This window comes from Schistocerca cancellata, chromosome 8 (assembly GCF_023864275.1).
Source record: "Schistocerca cancellata isolate TAMUIC-IGC-003103 chromosome 8, iqSchCanc2.1, whole genome shotgun sequence".
NCBI lineage: Eukaryota > Metazoa > Arthropoda > Insecta > Orthoptera > Acrididae > Schistocerca > Schistocerca cancellata.
In genome coordinates, this window is record NC_064633.1 from 314,994,013 (window position 1) to 315,021,926 (window position 27,914).

A 27,914-nucleotide genomic window follows, 5' to 3' on the forward strand; every position below is an offset into this window, starting at 1 on the left:
CTGCACCTATGCTGTCTGCTGTTCCTCGGCGTTACAGGCTGTAATTTGCAGGGGAATACAGCAAGCGCACGTCCACTGAGTGGCGAAAGGTGGCCTTTTCAGATGACTCACGTTTAATGCTCCATCGAACCGATGTCCGCTGGCTTGTAGGATGTGAAACATCTGCAACGAACGCTGGAAGGGTAGAGGTGGGAGGAGGGAGTGTTACGGTCTGGGAAATGTTTTCGTGGCATTCCCTAGGTGATCCCTTCATTATGGAAGGTACAATGGATCAGCACTAGTATGCATCTATCCTCGGCAAGATCGCACCTGCAATCAGGGCAACGCCATCTGTCAGCAGCTTGCAGCGTAAGTGAGTGGTTTCAACAGCGCCAGGATGAGTTTACCGTTCTTCTCTGGCCACAGGACTCCCGGGATTTAAACCCAGACAAGAATCTGTGGGACCATCTCGATCGGCCTGTTCGCGCCATGGATCCTCAACCGGGAAAAATAGCGCAGCTGGCCACTGCGGTCGAGTGGCAAGACTCTGGAACACTAACGGTACTTTCCATAAAATCAGTGACTCGCTTTCTTCACGTCTCACAGTGGTTCACGCTACAAAAGATGTATATTTAGTGTTTGTGTTTGTGCCCCTATATTTAGTGGAGACTCCTCTTCATATAACTCTAACACTTGGCTAAACCTATGATCATCATTCAAAATGAAACTACCGAAGCGCGTTCTTGTCCTAATGGCCTCACTACCAACTGTCAATTTTCATTGCTCCACCCTCTCCGTTCATAGCTTCTCCAGCTCTTGCCCAATATCCTATAAATGTTCATGAAGGGCACATGTTTTCACTTGCTGTTGCATTCTCAATTCCTTCTGCAGCACCTGCAGGTCCAGGAGAGGGCCTGTCTACACTTCCCACAAGCTTCCCAGACACATCCACCACGGTGAATTTCTTTCGAATCTTCGCCAACATCGCAACTGTTATATTCTTTATGCCCTAAGAAAGATCACTGGATATACTCTCCTGGAAATTGAAATAAGAACACCGTGAATTCATTGTCCCAGGAAGGGGAAACTTTATTGACACATTCCTGGGGTCAGATACATCACATGATCACACTGACAGAACCACAGGCACATAGACACAGGCAACAGAGCATGCACAATGTCGGCACTAGTACAGTGTATATCCACCTTTCGCAGCAATGCAGGCTGCTATTCTCCCATGGAGACGATCGTAGAGATGCTGGATGTAGTCCTGTGGAACGGCTTGCCATGCCATTTCCACCTGGCGCCTCAGTTGGACCAGCGTTCGTGCTGGACGTGCAGACCGCGTGAGACGACGCTTCATCCAGTCCCAAACATGCTCAATGGGGGACAGATCCGGAGATCTTGCTGGCCAGGGTAGTTGACTTACACCTTCTAGAGCACGTTGGGTGGCACGGGATACATGCGGACGTGCATTGTCCTGTTGGAACAGCAAGTTCCCTTGCCGGTCTAGGAATGGTAGAACGATGGGTTCGATGACGGTTTGGATGTACCGTGCACTATTCAGTGTCCCCTCGACGATCACCAGTGGTGTACGGCCAGTGTAGGAGATCGCCCCCCACACCATGATGCCGTGTGTTGGCCCTGTGTGCCTCGGTCGTATGCAGTCCTGATTGTGGCGCTCACCTGCACGGCGCCAAACACGCATACGACCATCATTGGCACCAAGGCAGAAGCGACTCTCATCGCTGAAGACGACACGTCTCCATTCGTCCCTCCATTCACGCCTGTCGCGACACCACTGGAGGCGGGCTGCACGATGTTGGGGCGTGAGCGGAAGACGGCCTAACGGTGTGCGGGACCGTAGCCCAGCTTCATGGAGACGGTTGCGAATGGTCCTCGCCGATACCCCAGGAGCAACAGTGTCCCTCATTTGCTGGGAAGTGGCGGTGCGGTCCCCTACGGCACTGCGTAGGATCCTACGGTCCTGGCGTGCATCCGTGCGTCGCTGCGGTCCGGTCCCAGGTCGACGGGCACGTGCACCTTCCGCCGACCACTGGCGACAACATCGATGTACTGTGGAGGCCTCACGCCCCACGTGTTGAGCAATTCGGCGGTATGTCCACCTGGCCTCCCGCATGCCCACTATACGCCCTCGCTCAAAGTCCGTCAACTGCACATACGGTTCACGTCCACGCTGTCGCGGCATGTTACCAGTGTTAAAGACTGCGATGGAGCTCCGTATGCCACGGCAAACTGGCTGACACTGACGGCGGCGGTGCACAAATGCTGCGCAGCTAGCGCCATTCGACGACCAACACCGCGGTTCCTGGTGTGTCCGCTGTGCCGTGCGTGTGATCATTGCTTGTACAGCCCTCTCGCAGTGTCCGGAGCAAGTATGGTGGGTCTGACACATCGGTGTCAATGTGTTCTTTTTTCCATTTCCAGGAGTGTAGTTAAGTGATGCAACACATGTCCTAGTAGTCTCTTAATCTTTAAGGGCTGAGAGAGAGAGTGAGAAAGACACGATGCTCGATGCGTACGGAATCTTCACCAATTAAACTAGCGGGAAAGGCGTTACAGAGGATCTCAGATGGCGCTCACATCTGATACTTTCGCACCTCGAAGCAACGCAGACTTCTCCAGTCCTGACGCAATAAAAGTCTTACGCTGTCATTGTGATGAATGCCACAACGAACATTGCAGTAAACACATTTTTTACTCACATATCGCAAATAAGACACACGACCTCCGATAAGACTGTTTACTAGCGTAGCCGTGTCATCGAGGGCAATAAGCAATGACCTGGACAACATCCAATTAGCGTCCTATCTCCTGCTACCCGTAGCCAATAGTTACAGAGATAATGGAGTGAGAGTGATAATTAGCAGTAAATACGATGCCCAGAAACCATGTCACGTGGTACTTAGTGAAATAATGTTTCTTAGGGAGTGTCATATCGCCGAGCTTCAAATTTAACGTATGCACTACTAACAAACAGGATTAAGCACCATGAGATATGACGACGAATTGTAATTCATAGCCGACCGGGGTGGCCGAGCGGTTCTAGGCGCTACAGTCTGGAACCGCGCGACCGCTACGGTCGCAGGTTCGCACCCTGCCTCGGGCATGGATGTGTGTGATGTCCTTAGGTTAGTTAGGTTTAAGTAGCTCTAAGTTCTAGGGGACTGATGACCTCAGAAGTTAAGTCCCATAATGCTCATAGCCACTTGAACCATTTTTGTAATTCATAACAAAAATAGTATGGATTGTTGTTATCTGATGTTCTAAGCAGAGTAAGTGAAGAAATATTCATTGCTGGTCAATCAATTTCGGTGATCTGTGCTGACTACATTAACTACAATAATTACTTCAGTGGTTTTCTGACAAGATAGAGTAAATGTTGTGTTTGGGATCATCAGCCCGAAGACTGGTGTCATGCAGCTCTCCGCGCTAGTCTACCTCATCATCTCTATGTAATTAATTCAAACTACATCCATTTTGACGTGCTTATAATAGTAACAAACCGACTATTCCATGGCACCTCTGAATTTGTTCTATCAACCGATCCTTTCCATTAGTCAAATTGTGCCACAAATTTCTTTTCTCAACAATTCTCGTCAGTACCTCTTCATTAGTTATCCGATACACCAGCGCTAGCTTCAGCGTTCATCTGTAGCTACACATTTCTCTTCCTGTCCGAAATGTTAACGTCCAGGTTCCCACCCGTACTCTGCATGACAAATAACTTCAGAAAAGTCTTCTTAACATTTAAATTTGTATTCCATGATAACAAACTACTCTGTTTCTGAAAGACGTTCTTACTACACCCGATATACGTTTTATAACGCCTCTGCTTTCGCTATCGTCAGCTGTTTGTCGCCCATATGGCAAAACTCTTCTGTTACTTTCAGTGTCTCATTTCCTGAACTGTTCCCTCGTCGTCATCTCCTTTGATTCAACTACATTCCGTTGTCCGTAATTTAATTTATTTCGTATGAATCTCATAATCTCTTTTCAATAGGCATTCATTCCGTTCGACTGATCTCTCATGGCCTTTGCCGTCTCACAAGCAATGTCACTCGCAAATCTTAAATATTCTTTCCAATTTTCCGTTTAGATTTGTTTACTGCTTTCTCAAGGCACATATTGTTTAATATTGGGGATAAGTTACCACCTTGCCTTCTTCATTCTCTACTACAGCTTCTCTTTCACTTCCTGCGATTTAACAGTCGCACTCTGGGTTCTGTAGTATTCATGCGCAAGCTTCCATTCCCTGTATTTTATTACTGTTACCTTCAAAATTTGAAAAAAAAAAGCATTCAGCCAACGGTGTTACAAGCTTTCCCTGTCTCTTCAAATACTATGAACGTAGATCTTCCTTTTCCATAGTGTTCAAAAACAGTATGATTACAGAAAAGTTCCATATTAAGGAAGATAACGTTTTTTTAAGTTTTCCTTTATCCAAAGACGTTTCAGTTCTTTCTTCAGCGTCTTCATGGGCTTGGTTTACTGTTATGGTTGAAAATTATTATTTTGTGGTAATTTCTTATTGAGGCTATGAGAGGTGGCATGAGCCCCCTCTCATTTTCTATCTTACGATTTTCCTCTCTAATTGCATGCAGTGAAAAGTCGCTATTCCTTCACACGCGGACTTCCCACGCAGCGTCTCTCGTCACCCGGGTGGTCCGGTGACAGGCAGGCACTGCTGATCTGGAAGGGGTTAAGCCGACGGGTGTGAGGAAGTCGAGTGAATGCTTTGCAGACGCCGACATTGTCAAAATACACGCCCGGAGGGGTCTGGAGTAGCGGCTGGGCTAGAGGTTCCGTTACTTCGCAGAAACTTTGCGAAAACTCTCTTCTACTCCACTGGCAGGGCTGATTGGAGTCAGTTCGCATATTTTTTTTTAATCCTTGTGCAACAGCAAAAGTCGGAGTTAGAATAGGTGGGGCCTTAGAGCATCATTTACATATGTAGATTCTAGAAGAATTTAGTGTTAAATACACTGCTAGCCCCGGCACCTCGCATAAAATGGCGACCCTTAGCCTCGGATCATTCCTGTGAATCACTGATAAGCTAACAGTGTTCTTAGTAGGAACATTCAAATTTTTTTCTCTACTTTTTTTTAATGATTAGTACCTAAGTACTTTTTCTTGTAGTTCCGCGATTAGTTTTTATTAGCGGCGCATGATTACAGTTTTTGTTTTCAGTGTATATATTTTTTGTTTGTTCATGGTTTTTTTGTGTTTCTTTGATGTGGTGTCCGTACCACATTACACTTTGTCGGGTTTGTGTGCAGTTTCTGTACCACAACAAATCGTGCTTGTAGTTACAGCGTTGGAACGGCGTTGTTGTAATTTTGCGTCTATGAGGAAAAATATTGGGAGTAGATGATTTTTATTGTGAATTTTAGATAAATTTGTTCTTTTTATGAATGATCACGAGAAGTAAGGCACGACTATTATCGAGCGAAACTAAAACAAAAGAGGATAGCATAATGGATAAGAGGCAGGTTACTGACGAGGATAGGTTCGGAGATGAGATGGGCACATTTTTAGCAGCACAGGACGACAGGGTCATTGATGGGGAAGGTGATTTGGACGCGATCTTAGAGCAACGTCGCGACCGTGATTATGATAGTGAAGTGGAGGATGGAACAGAGACAGCACACAGGTCGAGATGGTAGCAGAAGTTTATAGTCAAACGAACGAGTGCAGACAGAGGCCAGCTCGGTCACGTCAGAGCTCTAGCGCCCAGGTGTCCAGAGTTACATCACCCATGTGTGACGAGGATCAAAATGATGACATTAACCCAATACTAAGCTTCCTACGATCAATGAAAGAAGAAGCTGACGAACAACGTAAGGAGAAGGAAGAAGCTGACGAACAGCGTAAGAAGGACACTCAGGCAATAATTTCGCATATAGGGAAAATTCGTGGGGAATTACTAACAATAAAGAAAGAATGTGGAGAAGCAAAACAAATCTCAATGGTAGCACAAAAAGTAGCAGGCCTAGCCGAAACGGCAGCAACAGGGGCAATGAAGATTGCAAAAGTAACTTCTCAACTCGCAGGGTGCTTGCGACGTGCGACTCAAGCACACTCAAAATCCCTAGCGGTTCTAAAGACTCAAGGTAATATTGTGGTTACGAACATCACGAAACGAATGAAAGAAGTAGAGAGTCGGATAGCAAAACTAGAGCGAAACGGGCACACGAGCACTGCGCGTTCGGATACCAATGATGGAGTACACAGCATTGTGTCTCCCAGGAAAAGTCCGCCGTGCTCTAGCCCAGTGACAGAGTGCGGAACTAACAATGCACACGCAGAAACAGAGAGTAATAGCTCCAATAATTGCAGCCCACTTAGAAGAGTGAATGCTGAATGCCACTTCCACTGTGATAGAGAGGTAGCACATCACAGTTATCAGCAAGATAGATCAGGACACTCAGCAGACGTGCAAGTATCGGAAACGAGTGACAACACCAGTGCGAGGATCGAACAGGATTTTGATCACAATCACTTCCTGTCGATACTAAAATTCCAGAAGTTCAAAGATAATGGAGGGTCGATGCATCCGAAGAGCTGGGTGACGCAGTTTACAAATTCATTACCGTCATCATGGAGAACCCAGGCAAAATTAGAATTCATGTGTGGACATATCGAAGGCCAAGCCGCGGAAAACATGCGGGGTGTGGCAGCGACGTGTCAGACTTATCAGGAATTTGTTGGTGCATTCCTGCGGACCTACTGGTCAAAGGAAACGCAAGACAGGATTAAAGAGGAAATAATATTTTGTCCTGAACTGGAAGTGTCTGGGCATAGGAACGCAACCAAATTTTTTGATGATTTACTCAAGAAGAATCAGTTTTTAGATAGTCCATATAGCAACGGAGAAATCATTAAATTTTGCTTTTCCAAATTGCCTGTTAGGTATCAACAGACACTTGTTGGGAAGTGTGGATCTGACATAGCAGCATTCAAGAGTCTATTGCGCGAGCTCGATGTAGTCTTCGATAAACAAGACGCAAAGGACAGGAGAGGGGCGCAAAATAACAAATACCACGGGCAAGCAAGGGAAGACGACAACATATCGCATAATCGCACTCGTCAGTTAGGAAACCAGGGTTATGGAAATCAAGGTTACGCTATTCAAGATTATGGAAACCAAAGACACGGAAACCAGAACGTCAGGGAACAGGGTCATGCTAGACAAGGAAGCGGGGACAGGAGAAATAACGAACGGCAAAGCGACCGTAATTGGAGAGAGCGAAATCAAGGACAACAGGAGAACCAGGAGACTGAAATTAGACCTGCAAATCCTAATGCACGTCAGAGAAGGGGGAGTCTAACAAGGGACTGGCGCTAGTCCATAGGACTCCACCACATCTCTCACACAAAGAAGTTCGTGGAATAACAGTAGTTTAAGTAATGTACATAGTAGAATAGGAAAATATATGAACCGTTCTTCGGGGAACAATAATCGTTGCATTAATAGATTAAGATTGTTAACACGCTGCGTTGGCTTGTAAAATAATTTACTGCTGCTAGTTTTTTTTTTTTTTTTTTTTTTTTTTGTATATGTTCGCAACTTCCATTGTCGGTGGAGTAGGAGACACTATCTTTCCATGAGCAATGTTTTAGTCCTGTCTGATGTCCATGTTAAGGGATAAAGATGAGTGACGAGATGTTGCACAAATGGGCGCATACAAGAACGTGCTCTTAGAAGCGTTCTGAGAAGTCGTGATACGCTCCATAGCGGCCACAACCAGTTCGTGAGACGTTCATACCAATGCTTGCAGGCACGCGTCAGTGCACTGCAAGATTGTGGTATATTGCGTGATTTCGAGGATGAATATGGGCAGTATAGTTTTTTGCAGAGCTGCGCCAGCATCGTTGTCTTGCAAGTCGGGGTGAACCTGTGAGCGTTTGACTCCAATGGTGCCCCAGACGAGAGAAATGCGGGCATAAAGCCTACCATGCCAATGTGCTGGTTGGGGATTTAGCGTGCTGCTCGTGACTGTCACAGATGAATAACCAGGGACTTATACTTGGGTATTCGTGACATACCGTGTAGCTGGCGTGTGTTGGGCGACTGAATCCTCAAACAGGAACCAGTCCTGGCTTGGTCATATTACATTGCTTCTGGAAAGGTGTGCTTTGATCGCGAAAACCGCATCACATAGAGAAGGAAGTTGCAACTATAAATTTATTGTCGTGTATAGCCATGGCTAACCCCGTCTCTGGAGTTTCAGTGAGGCGTAATGAAAACTCGGAGGTCATGTCGTACGGCGCGCACATCACTGTCGGCAATAGCGGCGAGCAGCGAGACATCTCAACGTAACAGGAATTATGTATGAGTATTGTATAAGGTAAACAAACAAAAAAAAAAGGTACGATATACTAGGATAAGTTAAACTGTAGGATTTAACAATAACTAGATTAATATTGTGGGGGTTTTCTACCACAAGTGTTTGGCACGCGCCTGTTGGGATGTTATTTTTCAGGTCATCAAATCACAGACCCAAGATGGAGGGACGACCGGCAAGCGAACGTAGAATAGTTGCTTGTTCTTTATAAGCTCAGTAAAACTTCGACCTGCATAATAACATAATTTTTTCAAAAGATGTAGAATGTAGATCGTTGGCAAATGGTAGTTAATTCTTGAGTATGTCTACTGTCGATCTATATAATTAATAGTAATATTAGTGTGGGCCCGCACATTTAGCTGTTCATCCAGTGTAGCGTCACACACCATGTACAGTAGTGAGACCGGTCTCTACACAAATATCAAGATAAATTATTTCCATGACTAAATTTGATACACCAAGATTTTGTTATAATGATAGCCATAGATTAATAACTATAAAAGTAAAATAAGAGTGTCTGAAATGACAGACCATCAATGTGTCATTATGTAAATTTATTATAACATAGAAGGTCATGGGAAAAAGTTAGGCATAAGATTTTTGCCAGAACTGTGCAGATGACGGGTATCGTGGCAATGCAGAGGCTGGCCAGTGCAAAAGCAAGAGGTCTTCGGCTACCTGCAAGAAGGCGAGTGTCCGGTCCTGCAAGCTGACAGTCACTGGGCTGTATACCTGAGGGATTAGGCAGGATCCTCGCCAGGCCACAAGCGAAAGTGAGGCTGGCCGTTGACACTGACACGCGACTCACACGCGACAGCCTGCTAGTTCTCCGGACGCGGCAGCCGTTTGGAGGGATTTCCTGCGGCAGACCACGTTGTCATGAGTACAGGAAGACGATCACATATCGTGTCAGAACCCGCGCCTCATGTGCCTCAGGACAGAAAGGGACGCTATATACTCACCTGTTTGGGTTTTTACAACTCACTAGCATTGGCCGACTGCATACACAAAGCAGTATCGTGCCACACTAACAAATGTATGGTCTCATTTCTAACTTCTCCTCTCTATTAGAGAGCAGTTTTAGCAATCGTCGCTCCTAGTTCGATCCTGTATGGATGACCTCACACACTTGTGGAGTCACTCCACGTGCCATCATCCCTCATCGAACTGCAATATTGGGAAACGTAAAGTACTGTCCAGCGAGAGAAGAGACCTAGACTAGTGATGTATCCCAACAAGTAGACCTCAGAGACAATTAATCGACGTGAGGAGAGCCTATCACTGTGTCTTCCTACCATAATGCCATGATCATATGCGTGGGTCTTCGTGCAATCTCAACACAGTACTGCAGATGCTCCAGCACACCCTATTGCCGTTGCAACAACGTAGCAACAACACCCGACGTTCAGACCTATGTGATGTCAGTACTGTGGAATTTGTGAAGTGCTTCGAATATTTCTAACAATGTGATTTAGTGCCTCATTCTCAGCACAGTCGTGAACTTTGTGCAATGTGCACGCACAACTTGATGCCCCATGAACCTTATTTTTTTCTTAAATTTCTTTCTCTAGTGTTGTTTTTGTAATGTATGTTATACCTTGTATGTGTTTGTGTTTTACACTGTAATTCTTATTACAAATTACTGTATTGTTCTCCACACCATGTTTTTTTTGTATTTTGTATTTATTGTTGTGTGTATGCAAACAGTGTGCCTGAAGTCCCCATAAACTGAAGCGGATACCACCACTGTCATTGTGAATGGACCATCAGTTCAGGGAACATTTTGTAAAGGTTATTCTTGCTGCAGGGAGACAGAATGAATCGGATGTTGTAATTAGATTCTGAAAGCTCACAAAGAGACTGTTAACTTAAATAGTATCATGTGTGAGTGAGTTCAGGTTAGCTGAATGATTAAAATTGTTGTAACATCTTTGGCATTTAATTACGGAGCACTCCAACTCTTATTGTAAAGAATAAATTGCTCCATATTTGGCTCACATGCCCGGGCCATATTTAGAGAGTGAATGTCTGTGTGAATCGGTGTTTGGAAGGGGCTCCCTGGGTATGGATGTGTGATATGAGTGTTAGTGTTCCATATTAAGAAGGTGAAGTTGGCTACATCATAAATAATCCTCCCTCTATGAGCTGCATTTTTCAGTTGCAGTTATTTTCTTTATAGAGTGCGGCATGTGCAGCCAGTTTGCGAGATTGTTCTTGGGCGGTTGACTCACTACCTTGCTCCTAAGTGAGCCAACCGCACACCAGTTACAATCTAAAATGGCGTAGGGGCTATGAGAGGTGGCATGAGCCCCCTCTCATTTTCTATCTTACGATTTTCCTCTCTAATTGCATGCAGTGAAAAGTCGCTATTCCTTCACACGCGGACTTCCCACGCAGCGTCTCTCGTCACCCGGGTGGTCCGGTGACAGGCGGGCTCTGCTGATCTGGAAAGGGTTAAGTCGACGGGTGTGAGGAAGTCGAGTGAGTGCTTTGCAGACGCCGACATTGTCAAAAGACACGCCCGGAGGGGTCTGAAGTAGCGGCTGGGCTAGAGGTTCCGTTACTTCGCAGAAACTTTGCGAAAACACTTTCTGGTGGGCTACCAGCGAGGCATGGGAATGACTTGTGTACCCAGGCAGTTGTGGCGGGAAAATTCCCGCACTTTCTGCAAAATAGTAACTGTGATTAGCTTGCTCAGGGCATAGCTCCATGACGTAGCAAAAGCAGCGCAGAAATTGGCGCCAAGAATCTCCATTGGTGGAATGGTAGTGCTCCGGCAATAGAGTGGAATTTTCCGCCGGTTTTCGAGTTGCTGATTGGAACGTTTAACCACGGCCACTGTCGTGGGGGCGGGAGTGTTGTGTGTTCAGCCTGTACGGGTGCTTGGGGTAGTCGGCTCTCGCCTTTCGGTCGAGGACGCCGAAGCAACCAGCCATCGCCTCCGGTACGCCAAATCGTGTTCTTGCAGTTAAGAAGACAGATTGGTAAGGTATGTCCGCAGCACCGGCAGACAGGGATTTTCCTAGGTGAAAATCAGAGCTCAGCAGAGTGCACCTGTTCGTCTTTTTCTAACTTTGTTCTGTCTTGGGTAGCAGCAATCAATGTTGGGTTGGCTATGTGTTTTCTCTTAAGATTTGAGTTGCAAGGAATTGGCTCCACATACCACTTCGTCATAATCCTCACAATCTAGTTTAGGGGCAACTTCCCATTCACAGCGTTTGTTTGAGTATCCAATTTGAGCCAATTTGATGTATTGTAAATGTTTCAGGTGTTTTTGTTTATTACTTTGTGTTTAGTCTTAATAAATCATATTGTTATTTTGGACAGAACTTTCATTCTGTTAATCGGTAGAGCAACCCTATCATTCCTCACTATGTTAATGAAACCTTTGTTTATTTAACTTATTTATCAAATTAAATTATTGCAGGTGCCAAACTCTCTTCTACTCCACTGGCAGGGTTGATTAGAGTCAGTTCGCTTTTTTTTTTTTTTTATTCCTTGTGCAACAGCAAAAGTCGGAGTTAGAATAGGGGGGCTTAGAGCATCATTTACATATGTAGATTCTAGAAGAATTTAGTGTTAAATACACTGCTAGCCCCGGCACCTCGCAGCTATATTAAAACTGTAAGTACAAAGTAGCGATTATTAGAGTTAAAGTTTTGTGTGGGTTTACATCCGTACACATTATTAAATTAAAGTTCGGCACAACGTTCTTCGGACTGTATTTGAAGGCTAGTCTTAGGAAATGCTGTAAGAAATTTCGCACGATTTTCACAAATAGATTGACCAATTCACGACGTAAGTTTATGCATGTAATTTAAATTGTGTGACAAGTGTGTAACATATTAATTGTTATCTATTCCATATTTAACTGGCGACGAGTGACATTTCGTGGCACGTTGGAAGCCATAAGGCTGGTCAGACATGGAGGAGGCGGTATCTGGCGCGAAAAGCAGTAAACAGCCGCCGCAACTATTAGAGAGACTGATTCACGAGGAAGATCTGTGTAGATAAGTAATTACCATTATGCCAGATAGGTTTTGTCCAGCTCTAGAACGTAGTGCTATTCTTGCGAAGCCAGGGCGGGTCGCTAGTACATACCTATAGACATATGTTGCAGAGCTGAACATTAAATGTTGGATGTTGATGCTACGCTGAAAATTATGCTTAGAACACTAACATAGAGATAAGACAATTATACAGATACGTGCTTCACAGGACGCTATCTCTTGTTTTACTTCTATTGTGTGTCCAATAGCTTATTATCTACAAACGCTAATAGCTTTTCTATTTTTTCTGAGTTTCATTCGTTTCAGACTGAACATCGAGTTATTACATTGCGTTCCTTGATTTGTTACTTCTAGTTTCTGGTGCTGTAGTCTCGTTTTCCATTGTTTTAGACGTTTTGAAGCACTTATTTTCTTTTCTATCGATGCTTTTAGCTAGCCTTTACGCACACATTTATTTTATCCCAGAATACCAGGTTTCTACATTCAGTTCACTTGCTACCGTACTACTTCATGGTAATTCATTTCACTGAGTGTGTGTTTGAAACGTGGTGAGTTATTTCTTGCCTTTATTGAGATCTGAAATGTTTATGTAGTGAGTGCGTAAGTGAGGGAGAGAGGGAGGGAGGGAGAGACAAAGAGACAGAGACAGAGAGATAGAGAGGTGGAGGGTGTAGGGGGGGGGGAGATATAATGGGCGGGGGTGGATGGAGAAAAGAGAGAGACTGTGCGATTAAAAGACGGAGCGACAGAGAAAGTCAGTGACATAGTGAGGAGAGAGGAGAAATTAGAAGGTGATCATATGTCTTTTGAGACGTAGGAGGCATTTTTACAGTTCACAGAAAATAGTGTTTTATTTGCGAAGTGACGTGTACTCATTTAGTAAGTGTTTGTCTTGGGTTACTAATTGTTGCACATTATAACACTCTTCTGCTGTAGATTTTTGGTGCACGTTGTTGCTCGTTTTCCGAATTTTTAAATCAGTTTCTACGCATATTGAGTGGTGATTCTGTGCTGGTACGTGTTATCAAATGCTGACTTGGAGCTATTACTTTTTAATGTATATCTGGTTCTAAAATTCCTACATGTTTGGCAGACATATGCATGACAACAATTTCAAATTAATAGATAGACATCAGATTGGCAATATTTATCAGTATTAGCGGTTTTAATTTCACGTTTGCTCTGTATTGTGGTACTAGTTCAGATAAAAATACCAATAAAAAAAGAAAATAACTGCCTTAACACATCTAAAATACTGGTAAATAAGACAACAGCATGATAAAACATGCGATATCATATACCGATTTGCAAGTGACCGAGAAACAGATAAAAAGAAAAATTTTCTTCTTTGCAGATTACAAGCTGTAGAATGTATAGTAGATATAGCACTACCAACTTACAGCGCCGTATAATGTACGTGAGATACACTACAACTATTTTATTTTCATATTAGTATTCCAGGACTAATTTTCAGCATAGCATAAACTTAAGACATTTAACGGCTCAACTGTGTAACATGTATCTTCAGTTATATCTCCTACGTAAACCACTTTTCCTTTTTACATGTCGGTTGTTTTTAACTATAATTCATGTAATCCCTACAAGATTTTATAATGCCATAACAATTTTCGGGCAGAATAATAAACAAAACCCACAAAAGAAAGCACAGAAAGAGCTGAAACACCTTTGGTTAAGGCCGAAATAAGTGGTATCTTGCGTCAGGTTAATTTCTCCTTAATCTCTCTTAGCGAACCCAGAAACTAAGAAGAGTTACAACATCAAAAACACATTATAGAAGTCTAATAGTTAGTATTGCCTCGCGCATTCCTACAGTTCCTGGGGGTCCAAACTGATCTTCGCCCAGGTCATCTTCTAGCAGTCTTTCCATTCTTTTGTAAATAATGCGTGTCAGTATTTAGCAATCATACCCTACTAAACAGTTGGTTCGGATAACATTCACCCTGTCACACACCTTCTTCTTGGGGTCTTGGGATGTATCGCATGTCTCTTATATTTGCATATTAAGTGGAACAGTTTTTTCGTGCTATGTATTCCAAGGAACTCAATAACTCTGATGGACTATTATCTACTCCAGGTATGTCTTATTTTTCCGATTTTTGTATGTCAAATTCTCGTAATATCATTTATCCACAATTCATTTTCATCTTTTCTTTCCATAATATTGTCTTCAAATTTGTTTCCTTTTACACAGCCTTTCTATGTATGCCTCCTACCTTTCAGTTTTCCACTCTTTACTCAGTTCTTTCCTATCATCTGAGCCCTGGATAATCATACAGCAAATTCTTTTTTCGCCATAGATTTCTTTAATGTTCCTATAGGTGGCATCTGTGATTCTACAAGTTCAGATTTCTCCTCTGAGCACTCTTGCTTCGCCATTTTGCATTTTATGTGAATTCCGATTTACTCGTTATACTTGCAAACTTTTTATTTTCTCTCCTTTCGAGAATTGATATCAATATCCCTTGTGTTTTCCAAGCATTTTCCCTGCTTTAGTCAATCGTCGTATAATGATCAATTTTAAACTCTCCAAAACCAGTGGTTCTTCCAGTTTAATCAGATCTCATCTCCTTAATTTTCTATCTGTTATGAATTTACTCCACTTGAATCCTCAGTTCATAAACAAGAAAACATTGACAAATTGCCTTGTGTTCATTCTAGATATGCTGCAGCAGATGTTGGGTACTGTATCTTTGTTGTCCGCTAGAGGAAATATTTTCAACTAAACGGTGCTCCATCGCAGCTGGAAAGCAATGTTCGTGAGCACTTGTACAACAGATAGCCTCCTGCTTTGACTGAAATGGAGATGTCGTCCCACGGCCGTTGCAGTCACCGTATGGTATATGTGATCATGGCTGAAATGGCTCTAAGCACTACGGGACTTGAAATCTGACGTCATCAGTTCCCTCGACTTAGAACCACTTAAACCTAACTAACCTTAGGACATCACGCACATCCATACCCGAGGCAGGATTCGAACCTGCAACACTAGCAGCAGCGCGGTTCCGGACTGAAGCGCGTAGAACCGCTCGGTCACAGCGGCCGGCTATGTGATCATGAGTAAAAGATTAAAAGCCAACGAAACGTTATCATGTCGAGTCTGAGCTTGTAAAATCAGAAATTTAAATGTGGTAGGGATGTTAGATACTCTGAAAAGGTAAATTCAAAAGCTCGGTGTAAATGTAGTAGGAGCCAGTGAAGTGAAATGCGTACAAAATATTTCTTGTCGACGGATATAGTATTATATCAACGGCAGTAGAAAATGGTACAACGAGAGTGGGATTTGTTATGAAAAGGAAAGCAAGGCAAAGAGGAAAGTAATACGAACAGATCAATGACAGGATTAATTTCATCACAAGCAGAGGACGAGGAGACAGAGGAAATGGCTCTGAGCACTATGGGACTCAACATCTTAGGTCATAAGTCCCCTAGAACTTAGAACTACTTAAACCTAACTAACCTAAGGACATCACACACACCCATGCCCGAGGCAGGATTCGAACCTGCGACCGTAGCAGTCCCGCGGTTCCGGACTGCAGCGCCAGAACCGCTAGACCACCGCGGCCGGCAACAGAGGAAGTATGAGTAGAGCGCAGACGTTCAGGAGAATAAAGGCTCAGTGATTGGAAACAGAGAGGCAAAAGATTTCGTCTACAAAAGATTTCGCCTGGTTATAGTAAATATACTGTTCAACAACCGCAAGAGAAGAAGGTATACTAGGAAAATGCGAAGTTAGTGTTGAATTACGACATGGTGACACACAGTTTGCGAAATCAGATTTTGGATTGTAGGTCATATCTAGGAGGGGTTGAAGAAGAAGATGACAAGCTAGTAATCATGAAGAGCAGGCTGAAGTGCAGGGTGGTTATACTAAAACATTCGCTACCTGAGAGAGCCCTCATGAAAACGAGTTGATCGTAAAATACTGAAGGTGTATGAAAATATTTATAAGGACCTGCAAAAGAGAAATAAGGAATAAACTATTGCAGGAAAAAAATTTTAATTTACACATGAGAGGGTAACATTTGTTAATAGCCTACCATGTTTATGATCCAGTTTACAAACTTTGCTGAAATGACGAACACCTGTGTACACGACGACCTGAAAGTTTGCACAGATACTATTTCACAATTGTTCGCAGCATTTTTCGACGGTGGACCATGGAATGTTCTGCTGTCATGACCAACTCTTTCGGTGCTTGAATAACACATATTGCGCCCGGAATTCTCAGCTATGGCAACAGGTAACTTCTTCAACAATTCGTGGCGTGATACGCAGTCGTCCTCTCACAAGAGCGATTCCCAAATCGTCAGTTAATTCGAACCTGCGAAACAAATTCTCCAACCGCTGTGCTGAAAGAGGTCTTCTCTGTATTTCTTTAATGCGTCGATACTTGTGAAGAGCAGCAGCACTACTGCTGTTGCTTTGATAAAGCAGCTGTACGAGTAAAGCGCAGCTCACCTTGTCCAGACTCATGTTGACTGGAACAGTAATGAACATTTGATGCTTCAACCACACGTCGCCGTACCTGTACCGGCGCCTGTCGGCATGTCATGACACTAACACTGTTACAAAGCAATTCCTGCACTATACTGTCTGACCACAACTACTAAATTGCTATGAAATGAGGTATCCCATGGTCTAGGGGTGGCGTCTCTCATGAATAATCAAAATGTCCCCTGCCCCGAGTTAGAAACCCCTTCACTGCTTAAATTTTTAATAAAAGTTATTAGCATTGGCGGCCGAAGGCTTCTGGCATTAGAAGTCACCCTCATTCTGCCAAAGGCCTTGTCAAAGTGGCGAAGAAGCGGACAGAGTTTCATGGCACTTTCTTGATCTCGGAGTGGGAAACAGCACCTAAATGCGGAAGAATCAGCAATGATCAACGGCATACGCATGCAGAAGGCAATGGAAACACTGCATTAAAGACAGGTAATATCTAACCACAGGACACGTGGCCTGTAAGTGAAAAAATTGTCATGATGATCTCTCCATTGAGAAAAGATTTCGGAATAACCTCTCATTTGGATCTCCTGGAGGGGACTGTACAAGGGAGACGTGACATGAGAAAAAGATTGAAAAACCAACAAAAAGATATTCTACGTGTCGGGACGAGTAATGTCAAAAGTCTGAACGTGGTTGTGAAGCTAGACATAGTAATAAGTACCCTGGCGTGGAGAAACTACTGAAAGATTTGAAAGAAAAAAAAAATCACTAAGTCCGGATGGAATCTCAGTTGGGTTATAGAAAGAGTACTCTACGGCACTGACCTCTTACGTAGCCTGCATTTATCGTGAGTGTCTTGCCCAGCCCGAAGTCGCAAGCGACTGGGAATAAGCGCTGGTGACTCCTGTATACATCTACATCTATATGATTACTCTGAACTTCACATTTAAGTGCTTGGCGGGAATAACGAACAGTTAGACCGCAATAGACCGGTGATGCTGTATTGTAACATATCACCTCGGACTACAAGTCCATTAAAAATTAAAAAAAATCTTCACTGGATATTAGATTCGTTCTGTACTACAAAAACCGGAGACACCGAAACTGGCACCATCAACGCCCATCGTATTGTATACTCTGCGTAATGTACATTGAAGAGAATGGCGAAACGCTACAATGCCAGTGCTGCCTGAGTGCGATACTGGTTCGCTAACCATATGTAATTTATTATGCTTATCCATTAAGGATATTTTAGAACCGTGACTGTATATTAATGTAAATAAATTAGACACAACTGCAACCAGTCACTTTTTCATTAATAATGCTTTATTACATTAACCGGTTTTCGAACCCTTTCAGGTTCATCTTCAGATGATTTCGGCAGATTCCGGGAAGTTACATCATTACTGGTAGTAGCATAATGCTGGGTGCTGGTTTGCGACAGTATAGGCGGCTTTTTTCGTATCTGTCTGCCTCCATTTTGATGTCCAGAACACTTTCACACGAACTATATTAGTTCACACTTTAACAGTGACACTTTACCAGCTTGTAAAGCACATGCTGGATGCTGGTAAAGTGTCACTGTTAAAGTTTGAACTAATATAGTTCGTGTGAAAGTGTTCTGGACATCAAAATGGAGGCAGACAGATACGAAAAAAGCCGCCTATACTGTCGCAAACCAGCACCCAGCATTATGCTACTACCAGTAATGATGTAACTTCCCGGAATCTGCCGAAATCATCTGAAGATGAACCTGAAAGGGTTCGAAAACCGGTTAATGTAATAAAGCATTATTAATGAAAAAGTGACTGGTTGCAGTTGTGTCTAATTTATTTACATATGTAATTTATACCGACTCCCAATTCTTCCTTTCCGCAGCTCGTGGTCGTGCGGTAGCGTTCTCGCTTCCCGCGCCCGGGTTCGATTCCCGGCGTGGTCAGGGATTTTCTCTGCCTCGTCATGACTGGGTGTTGTGTGATGTCCTTACGTTAGTTAGGGTTAAGTAGTTCTAGTGGACTGATGACCATAGATGTTAAGTGCCATAGTGCTCAGAGCCATTTGAACCAATTCTTCCTCTTCATTATCATAAGACAGTCGCTCCCGCATGTAGAAGTCCTCAGTGCACTCCCTCCGCAAGTCCGCTCTAGCCCCTGAGTTATTAAACAATGGAATTCATCTTGCACTCCCTTGCTTTTAATTTCACTAAAGATGGTTTTCACTTTCCTACATGCTGAATGTCTCTTACAGACGACCATTTTTTTTCTATTTCTCACATTTTTTATTCATCCATCTTGCCCTAGCTAACCTATATTTCCTATTTATTTCACTCCTTGGTTACTTGTACTTCTGTCTTTCCCTGAACAATTTTGTTTCTCCACAGTTAACTCCCTCGTACCTATATTTGTTTGTCCCAGTTCCGCCGCTGCCATTCGAATTTTACTGCAGAACTCTGTTAGTGGTTCTCATTCCTATTACCTCGCCCATATTCTGCCATAGCCATACCTTCTATCCCTTCACCTACTGCCCTGTTCCAGTCACCCTTGATTATTAGCTTCTGATCTCCCTTTACAAGATGAATTGCACGTTCGGTATCCATACAGATTTCTCTGTCGTCTCTTCATCTTGTACTTGTAGAGTCGACATGTATACATGAACTGTTATTGTTGGCGTTAATTTGCGGTCGATTCTGATGAGAATATTCAGATCACTTAATTGTTCAAAGTAACTGACTCTGTGTTCTACCTCCCCATTCATAACAAAACATAATTTTTTTTCTGTATATGTTACTCTGCATTCATCTAACCGGACAATCTTGAGTTCTTCCATTACACTTCAATGACCCCGCACTGTATGCAGTCTGAGCCTTTGCAGTTTTCTGTTCAGGTTTATCTACTATAATATGTTCAGACATCTGACATTCCGCGCTCGGACTCGTAATATGATTATTAATTGTAATTGTAATCGTAATTGATTATTCAGTCTTTTCCTCTCGGTTACCCCTCCCCCGCCCCTCACCCCCCCCCCCCCCCCCCCCTTGGTAGTTGCCTCCCAGAGATCCAAATGTGGAACAACTTTTTACTTACAGGCCACATGTCCTGTGGATATTCATTAAATGACTTTAACACAGTGGTTTCCATTTCGTTCTGTGTCCTCGTGTTTTTGAGCATTGCTGATTCTTCCGCCTTTTAGGAGCCGTTTCCCACCCCAAGGGCCACAGGGTATCCTGCTTCTCTATCCGCTCCTCTGCCCTCTTTGGCAAGACAATTGTTAGACTAAGGATGACCCTACTTCTGCCGGAAGTCGTAGGTCGACATTGCTGATGATTTCTATTCAGATTTGAGCAGAGTCTACGATCGAATACGGGACTCACAGCGTTTTGACTGCTAATGAAATATGCTACCTCTAGCTCACAGTGGCGGTCACAACGTAGAAGTTGAGGAATCCTGTTACCTTGGAAGCAAGGAGGACACGAAAAGCAGACTAGCACAGGCAAAGATGACATTCCTGGCCAAGAGAAGTCTTCTGGTGTCAAACATAGGCCTTACTCAGAGATTCTTGCCCACTGTACGCTCCATAAAACAAATTGCGCAATTCCGTCATCTTTCTCGGCGGTCCGATGATTTCACAGCCCGTTGCGTGGATACGTATATCTGTTACCAAGGTTCTTTAAGTCTGACACAGCTACGCGTACTCCAAAAAGTATTCGTTTAATACAAGAGTTTATTTCTAATAGTGTATAAGCAGTGGAAAATTATCAGAATGAGGTACTGCTGGAACATGGACTTGTTTATTAATCAATGGAAATGAGAATACAATAAAGAAACACAGATTTCCCATTACACAGACATAGTTAAACATTCAAAAGTAAAGATAGTCATTTTAAGATGCAAAATCAGATTCGTCTGCAATACTGAAAATGACACTGTGGCTCTCCTCTCCTCTTCAATCTCATGCATTCTCATTGGCGAGGTTTCAACAGAGATTCCCTTGCTTGCATTGTAATTTTACGCCATTCCTTTAGTAAAGCTTTTTTTAGGTAATTTCCGTTGAATATCTGATGATTCGTCAAATTTTCGTAGTACATTCCACAAATTCTACGTGGTGTTGGCATCCAGTGGTGAGTATCGCCTTTCATCTAGAGCTGTATGTTTTGCATCACAATCTTGCATGAAAATGTAATTTTCAGAAAGACCAATATTATTCGCACATTTGGATAGAAGTGTGTTTTGAGGATGTTTATGTAGACCATGCGGTCCATACTTCCAGCAATAATACAAAAATGTCCCACACCAGTTGAACTAATGCAGCCCCAGACAAGTACTGAACATTCTGATGTTAACCTACAGCTGTTGTATTTCTCTCTTCAAGTTCAAATCCATTACTCTCCGTACCGTTACTCATCCATTTGACTTGAACAGCTCAAATCGACTCTCGTCAGTAAATGCAACCTTATTCCAGAAAGGAAACCCATCGGATTTATGTTCTCTTGCACATGTAATACACTTCTCTCTGTTTATTTCACTAATGTATGATTTTCTACGGGCTATGCAGTGTCCATCCCTAACTTCTAGAAACACATTTCCTATATTCTTCATTTGTGTGGCCATAATGTCCGTAGTTGCTTTATAATTCTTCAGGGTATTTTTGTTCCGTCGTTGCAACTACAAAAATGCGTGATTTATCTCACCAAACGCGTTTCGCTTTTTGAGGTGAAGCATCATCAGTGGTCTGTAATTAAGTTATTTACATTTTGACTTGCTTTTAGATTGAAAAACAGTTCATTAAGAATAAGATGATTTGTACTTACGGTTATTTTCGGTTGATTTCTCTCTTACGTCGTGAAATGCCATCTGCTAGCACGGCGTGGTTTTTCTGTTTTATACACCGATGATTTGGTCTAAAAATTAATTACTGTAAATAACATAATTACAGACCACTCTTTATGCTTTTCCTCAATAAAGCGAAACGCATCTGGCGAAAAAATCAAACATTTTTGTAGTTGCAACGATAGAATATAAACACCCTCAAGATTTTTCCTATAGTCTGTACTGAGAGAGAATTTTCCTGAATGCATCCGAACTGCAGTAGCTATTTTTTTATTTTTTCCTTGACTTCTTCAAGTAGCTGTTGTTTTTGCATCTTGGATGTAACTGAAGAACGATTTTTTGCCCTCGTTTTTAAACCTGTGTATGGCCCTCTTCTCTACACTGGTAGACCTGCCAATGGTTTCTACTGTTTCTCGGGCAACGGATCCACCTCCTTTCAGTGTCACTGCACCAGTACGTCCAATCTCCAGCAGGAATGTCAGAGTAGCGAGCATTGAGGAAGTGGACAGGGATTGCATAGAGGTTGCACCCGGTGAGCGTGTGGATCGACCGTGGGGTGTACTGAGATAGTCCGTACAGTTGCAACAAACGCTGCGTCCAGATGGGGCGGTAGCTAACATAACTTCGTAGTAAGCAGGCGGTCCTGGGTTCGAATCCCGGTCTGACACACATTTTCGCTCGTCGCCACTGATGCCACAGAAAGTCCTGATACAGTTGTTATCACTAATCCCTCTCTTTTCCGTTCCTTTCTCCTCCCTCCTCCTTCACTTAAATCATATTTTGAGGTGATATCTGAATCGAATGCAAGACCTGTCTCTGCGAGGAGCGGCAGAGAGGAAAAGACAGCCGCTGGGGCACGGGGCGGTGCCCGTCTTGCCGGTCCGCGGTGGCTGAGCGGTTAGAACCGGAAGCGCGCGACTGCTACGGTCGCGGATTCGAATCCTGCCTCGGGAATGGATGTGTGTGATGTCCTTAGGTTAGTTAGGTTTAAGTGGTTCTAAGTTCTAGGGGACTGATGACATCAGATGTTAAGTCCCATAGTGCTCAGAGCCATTTGAACCATTTTGGTGCCCGTGTTGAAGTAATGTGTTGCCTTCTACGTGGGACGTGTTACTATAGAAGGCTGAGCTATGGGTATTCTACAAAGCTCGGTGTTTGGAAAGGTGTTCTCTAGTGCATTCCATTCATGGGCTAAGTGGACCACCCTACCGCATTCCTGGCGGTTTATGCGGCATGAACGTTGACGCTACGTTCCTCCTGTGAGAATCTATAGTCTCCTCGTGCATTTGGCATGACGCTCAATCGCTTGCCTGCTGATGCCGCGAGTTGTTTTGAGGTGGGCCACCATATTGCTCTCCGGCATTTTAGTAATGTTACTGTGAAAGTAGTTGTTTAAATATAGCGTTAAGGTTTTTCATTTGTAATTGTTCCCCTACTTAGGTCTTCGCCACTCTAACCAAATAATTTGTAAAATTTCCTCTGCAAGTCGTGATCAGTGCCCTTCATTGTGACCTCAGAGCGTTTTTTTTTTTTTTTTTTTAGGTTATTGTACTGAGCGAAAGGTTTCGGTGCACGTCACTGTTGTTCAATATCCCCCCCACCCCCCGCCTCGTCCCCCTCTGAAGTGCTAGTATCATAAGAGTTTCTGCTCATTTGTGCCTATTCTTGGTTGTTCATGTTCATGTTTTAATATGTTTTATTTATGTTTTAGATGCGTAGACTGACCAGGTCCTTAGGGTGTTAACTGAGTCGGTTAATACGGAGAAATTGGTTAGTTGCTCGCCATTGGCCTGTCTGATTCAGAGTTAAGGTCTTGTTTGACTTTTCTTACGTGACTGCATCCATCTCGGGCCTTACGTTCATGCCTCAACACCCATAAATTTTGGGGTGCAATCTGATCTTCCTCACCGTCCCTCAGGACAATTAATTGTAACTATTTTCATTTTCATTAACTCGTGTTGCAAATTGTATTTCAATTGGTTTGTCTCTTTTAGAGTTTTTATTGAATGAGTTTGTTCATTACATGATTTAATTGATACTCAAATTCTGACTTAGTAAACTGATTCAGTTTTTTTAAAAGAAACTGTCATTTAATTGCACCTAGTTGAAGGTTTTTAGCTATCTGTTTACCTTATGCTTCCTTTCGTGAAGAGGTATTGTGCCTGTATTATTGTTTGATTTCGACCTTTCTTGCTTAGGCGATTCCTTTGCTGCGCTGTTTGCAGCCTGGCAGCGCTTGTCGCCTCGTTTGCGGCGCAACTCCGGCATGCTGTTTGTCAAGGAGCGCGAGCTCTAACACCGTCACTTACCTCTAAGGGCACATTTCACGCTGCTTCGTCTGGCGAGCGGACTAAGGCGCGGCAGTCATGGACTGTGCGGCGGGTCCCGGCGGAGGTTCGAGCCCTCCCTCGGGCATGGCTGTGTGTGTTTGTCCTTAGGATAATTTAGGTTATGTAGTGTGTAATCTAGGGACTGATGACCTTAGCAGTTAAGTCCCATAAGATTTCACACACATTTGAACATTTTTTTTGCTTCGTAAGATCCCTAAGCTGAGTTTGCCTTTCCTTCCGTAACCTCTAGCCGCTTGTTTCTCAGTGCCTCACGTAATGAGATTCTGTTTAGCCCCTTGATCTTTAGTGACTGTGCAGTTCTGTGATATTAAGGACTTACTGCACTTGACTCAAAGAGTTATTCAGTTGAATTTTTGCTAATTAATTCATTCTCTTTGGAGGAATCCTTCTTAAGGATTGTTGTTCTGAAATTGTTTTGGAACATACTACTAACCTGGTATTTTATACCTATTTGGTTTTCTTAAATTCACAAGTTTTTCGCTGTTTAATATTTGTCCAGCACCTTATAAGTCAATTCGGTAGTTGTTCTAGCTGTCATTCAGCACTGCCTCAACTAAGAATTTTAAATTTTTGGTCCTCCCTTTTTTAAAAAAATGGATTATGAAGCACAATATTTGAACTTGTGATGTCATTAACTGTTTTACAATTGAGGGCCCAGTGGAAAAAGGGCACATGCCACCAGCGTAACTTGTGCCAGAAAATGGGAATTAAGGAAATATGATTTTGTGTAGTAATGTGAACTCCTGCTGTGATACCAATAGTTGTTACAGTAAGTAGATGGTGTTTTGCAAATACTACTAAATATTAGGCCACTTTATTACAATTTAAAGTACAGAAAATGAAATCCTTGACATGTTTTCCTGTTCCGTTGTATCGGCATTACCATCACTTATCAATGACTGATAGAAACTTGAATATAGAAGGCACAAATTGCAGTAAGCTTTGAAGCTCCTTGAATTTTGCTGCCTTAATTTAACGTCCATTTGGATACTTAGGAACTAAGTGGCAGTCTGCGAGCATCGTAAATCGTCCACAATACTTCTGTAAACTAACTCGCACAGGTTTCTCAGTTTGATTGTGTGAATATTTGATATATACAGAGTGTTCACCGATCACTAATCTAAACACCATTGTGTTTCTGGTGTCTGTAGGCTTTTTGTCAACAGTAACGTTACGTTTGACGATACTGCCTATAATAAACGACAAGGACACGAAGTCGTCTTTCTTCATTTCAACCACAAAGAATGGGTTCTTTTGCTTGTTCTTTCTTATAAATTCAACCCACTTTGCTGGAGTGTACACAGCCTGTGTCTCTCTTTTCAGCTTCTAAATAACTCCAAAATCCCTGTCACATGACAGGAACGTGTGACCGTGGAGGAGAAATTTATGCTCAGTAACAACAAAACATTTTTTATCTAGGAGGTACAACCACAGACCTAGAATAATTTAGTTTTTATTTTGTCCAACACACGAATCGGAATAAATGATGAGCCTTCGACGACGTTCTTCCTTCACCATGTCTAAACCCGTTCAAACGCAGCTAGCTACTTCATCGGCCCCTCTAGGTGCAACATTCTCGGACTAGACACACATCACTGCCTTCTCACCACTACAACGGCGAATACAGAAATTATATGTCAGAAGTTGTCTCTTATGAAAAACTGTTTCCGTCGAAATAAATGGTGTTGGCAGTGATTGTTGTAAGTCCACGCACAAAATGAGTGCGTCACTACCATCCTGTTTTGATTCATTCGAGTCACTTTTCAGAGCACTATATGCAGCTTCTGGTTTCTCACGGCGTAGTTTGATGTCTGTGGATTCGGTGTTATTACGTGCCTTAGCAGAATCACAAATACGACATGTATCACTCGACGGCAATTTAAAGCCAAAGTTATATTCCGTGTTGAAAATGATTTCATACACACGTTGTTTTACTGGGACTTTATCCGTATTTTTAGATCTTCACAGAAGAAACGATACATTCCAGCAATCGAGTGAACAGAGTTTATATAAGACTTCTTCGGCTTCTGCGTCCTGCTATAATTTGATGTGTACCTTGGAAACATTTCTGTCTGATTTCTAACCCTATTACTTATCTCGTTATCAATTCTTTACGAATTCTTCTTTTTAACATGTACTGTTGCATTTTCTTCGTGAGTAACATTAATGGAAATGAAACATGGACGATAAATAGTTTGGACAAGAAGAGAATAGAAGCTTTCGAAATGTGGTGCTACAGAAGATGCTGAAGATTAGATGGGAAGATCATATAACTAATGAGCAGGTATTGAATAGAATTGGGGAGAAGAGGAGTTTGTGGCACAACTTGACAAGGACAAGGGACCGGTTGGTAGGACATGTTCTGAGGCATCAAGGGATCACAAACTTAGCATTGGAGGGCAACGTGAAGGGTAAAAATCGTAGAGGGCGACCAAGAGATGAATACACTAAGCAGATTCAGAAGGATGTAGGTTGCAGTAAGTACCGGGAGATGAAGAAGCTTGTACAGGATAGAGTAGCATGGAGAGCTGCATCAAACCAGTCTCAGGACTGAAGACAACAACAAACAACAACATTAATAGCAACACCTATTGCCACCATCTTGGAAACATATGAACAACATTTGAGAAACACTTTCTGATTGGTTTTCTGAAAAGTCAACCTATGAGGCGCATCGACTAATGAGACACAGAGATACTATTGGCATGGGTCTCTTTTCCACTGGGAATGTGTCAGTTCCTTAATTACAGCAAATATAATATGCTCTGAAACTTCCTGGCAGATTAAAACTGTGTGCCGGACCGAGACTCGAACTCAGGACCTTTGCCTTTCGCGGGCAAGTGCTCTACCAACTGAGCTACCCAAGCACGACTCACGCCCCGTCCCCACAGCTTTAATTCCGCCAGTACCTCGCCTCCTACCTTGCAATCCTTTCTTTCAGGAGTGCTAGTTCTGCAAGGTTCACAGGAGAGCATCTATGAGGTTTGGAAGGTAGGAGGCGAGGTACTGGCGGAATTAAAGCTTTGAGGACGTGGCGTGAGTCGTGCTTGGGTAGCTCAGTTGGTAGAGCACTCGCCCGCAAAAGGCAAAGGTCCGGAGTTCAAGTCTCGGTCCGGCACACAGTTTTAATCTGCCAAGGAAGTTTCACATAAGCGCACCCTCCGCTGTACAGTGAAAATTTCATTCTATAATGTGCTCTATTTAAAGGTACAGGCACATGCCTCTGTGCTAGAAGTTCCCACCCACGATACCAGATGGCATCGGCTGTCGTCCTGTACCAAAATCACAAAATCGCTGCGCAGGCGGCATGTGCCGCTTTTCCAATGGGCCCCTCAATTGTTCGAATTATTAGAACAAATTAGCCCTTTTTAAATTTTGATTACCTTTTTCACAAAATACATTCAAATTAAATGACGAATGATTACATAACCGGGGCTTAACCTTCCAAGAGGGGCTCCAATACTTATCCTACTACCGGAGACTCAAGGAAAATAATTGATGTTCGTTTCCTAGCTATATTTTTAGGATCGTGCTTGTCCTACTCTGTGAGCTAAGGTCGAATGAATAGTTTTCGGAGTCAGTATAGATGAGTCTTTATAAACTCTGATGCCAAGGAACTTCGGTACGGAAGTATGCTTTCGACCGGGGCCTAACGTTCATGAAAGACAGTTCGCCAAAGATCCCGAATCACAATCCGACTTATGCTGGTAGGAGACCAGCACGTGTGTTTACGGAGAGGAGGACGCTGCACGCCAGCGCGCAGGAGGCAGAACGGCGCGCTGCGTGAGGCAGGTCACGGCTGTATGTAATGTGTCCCCCAGGGGGGGCTTTGAACCCGCGGGCACGTGTCGCTGGGGCGTTCCCACAGTGCGAAGTGGATCCTACCCGTGGGCGGCATAAGCGTAAAAAAGAGAG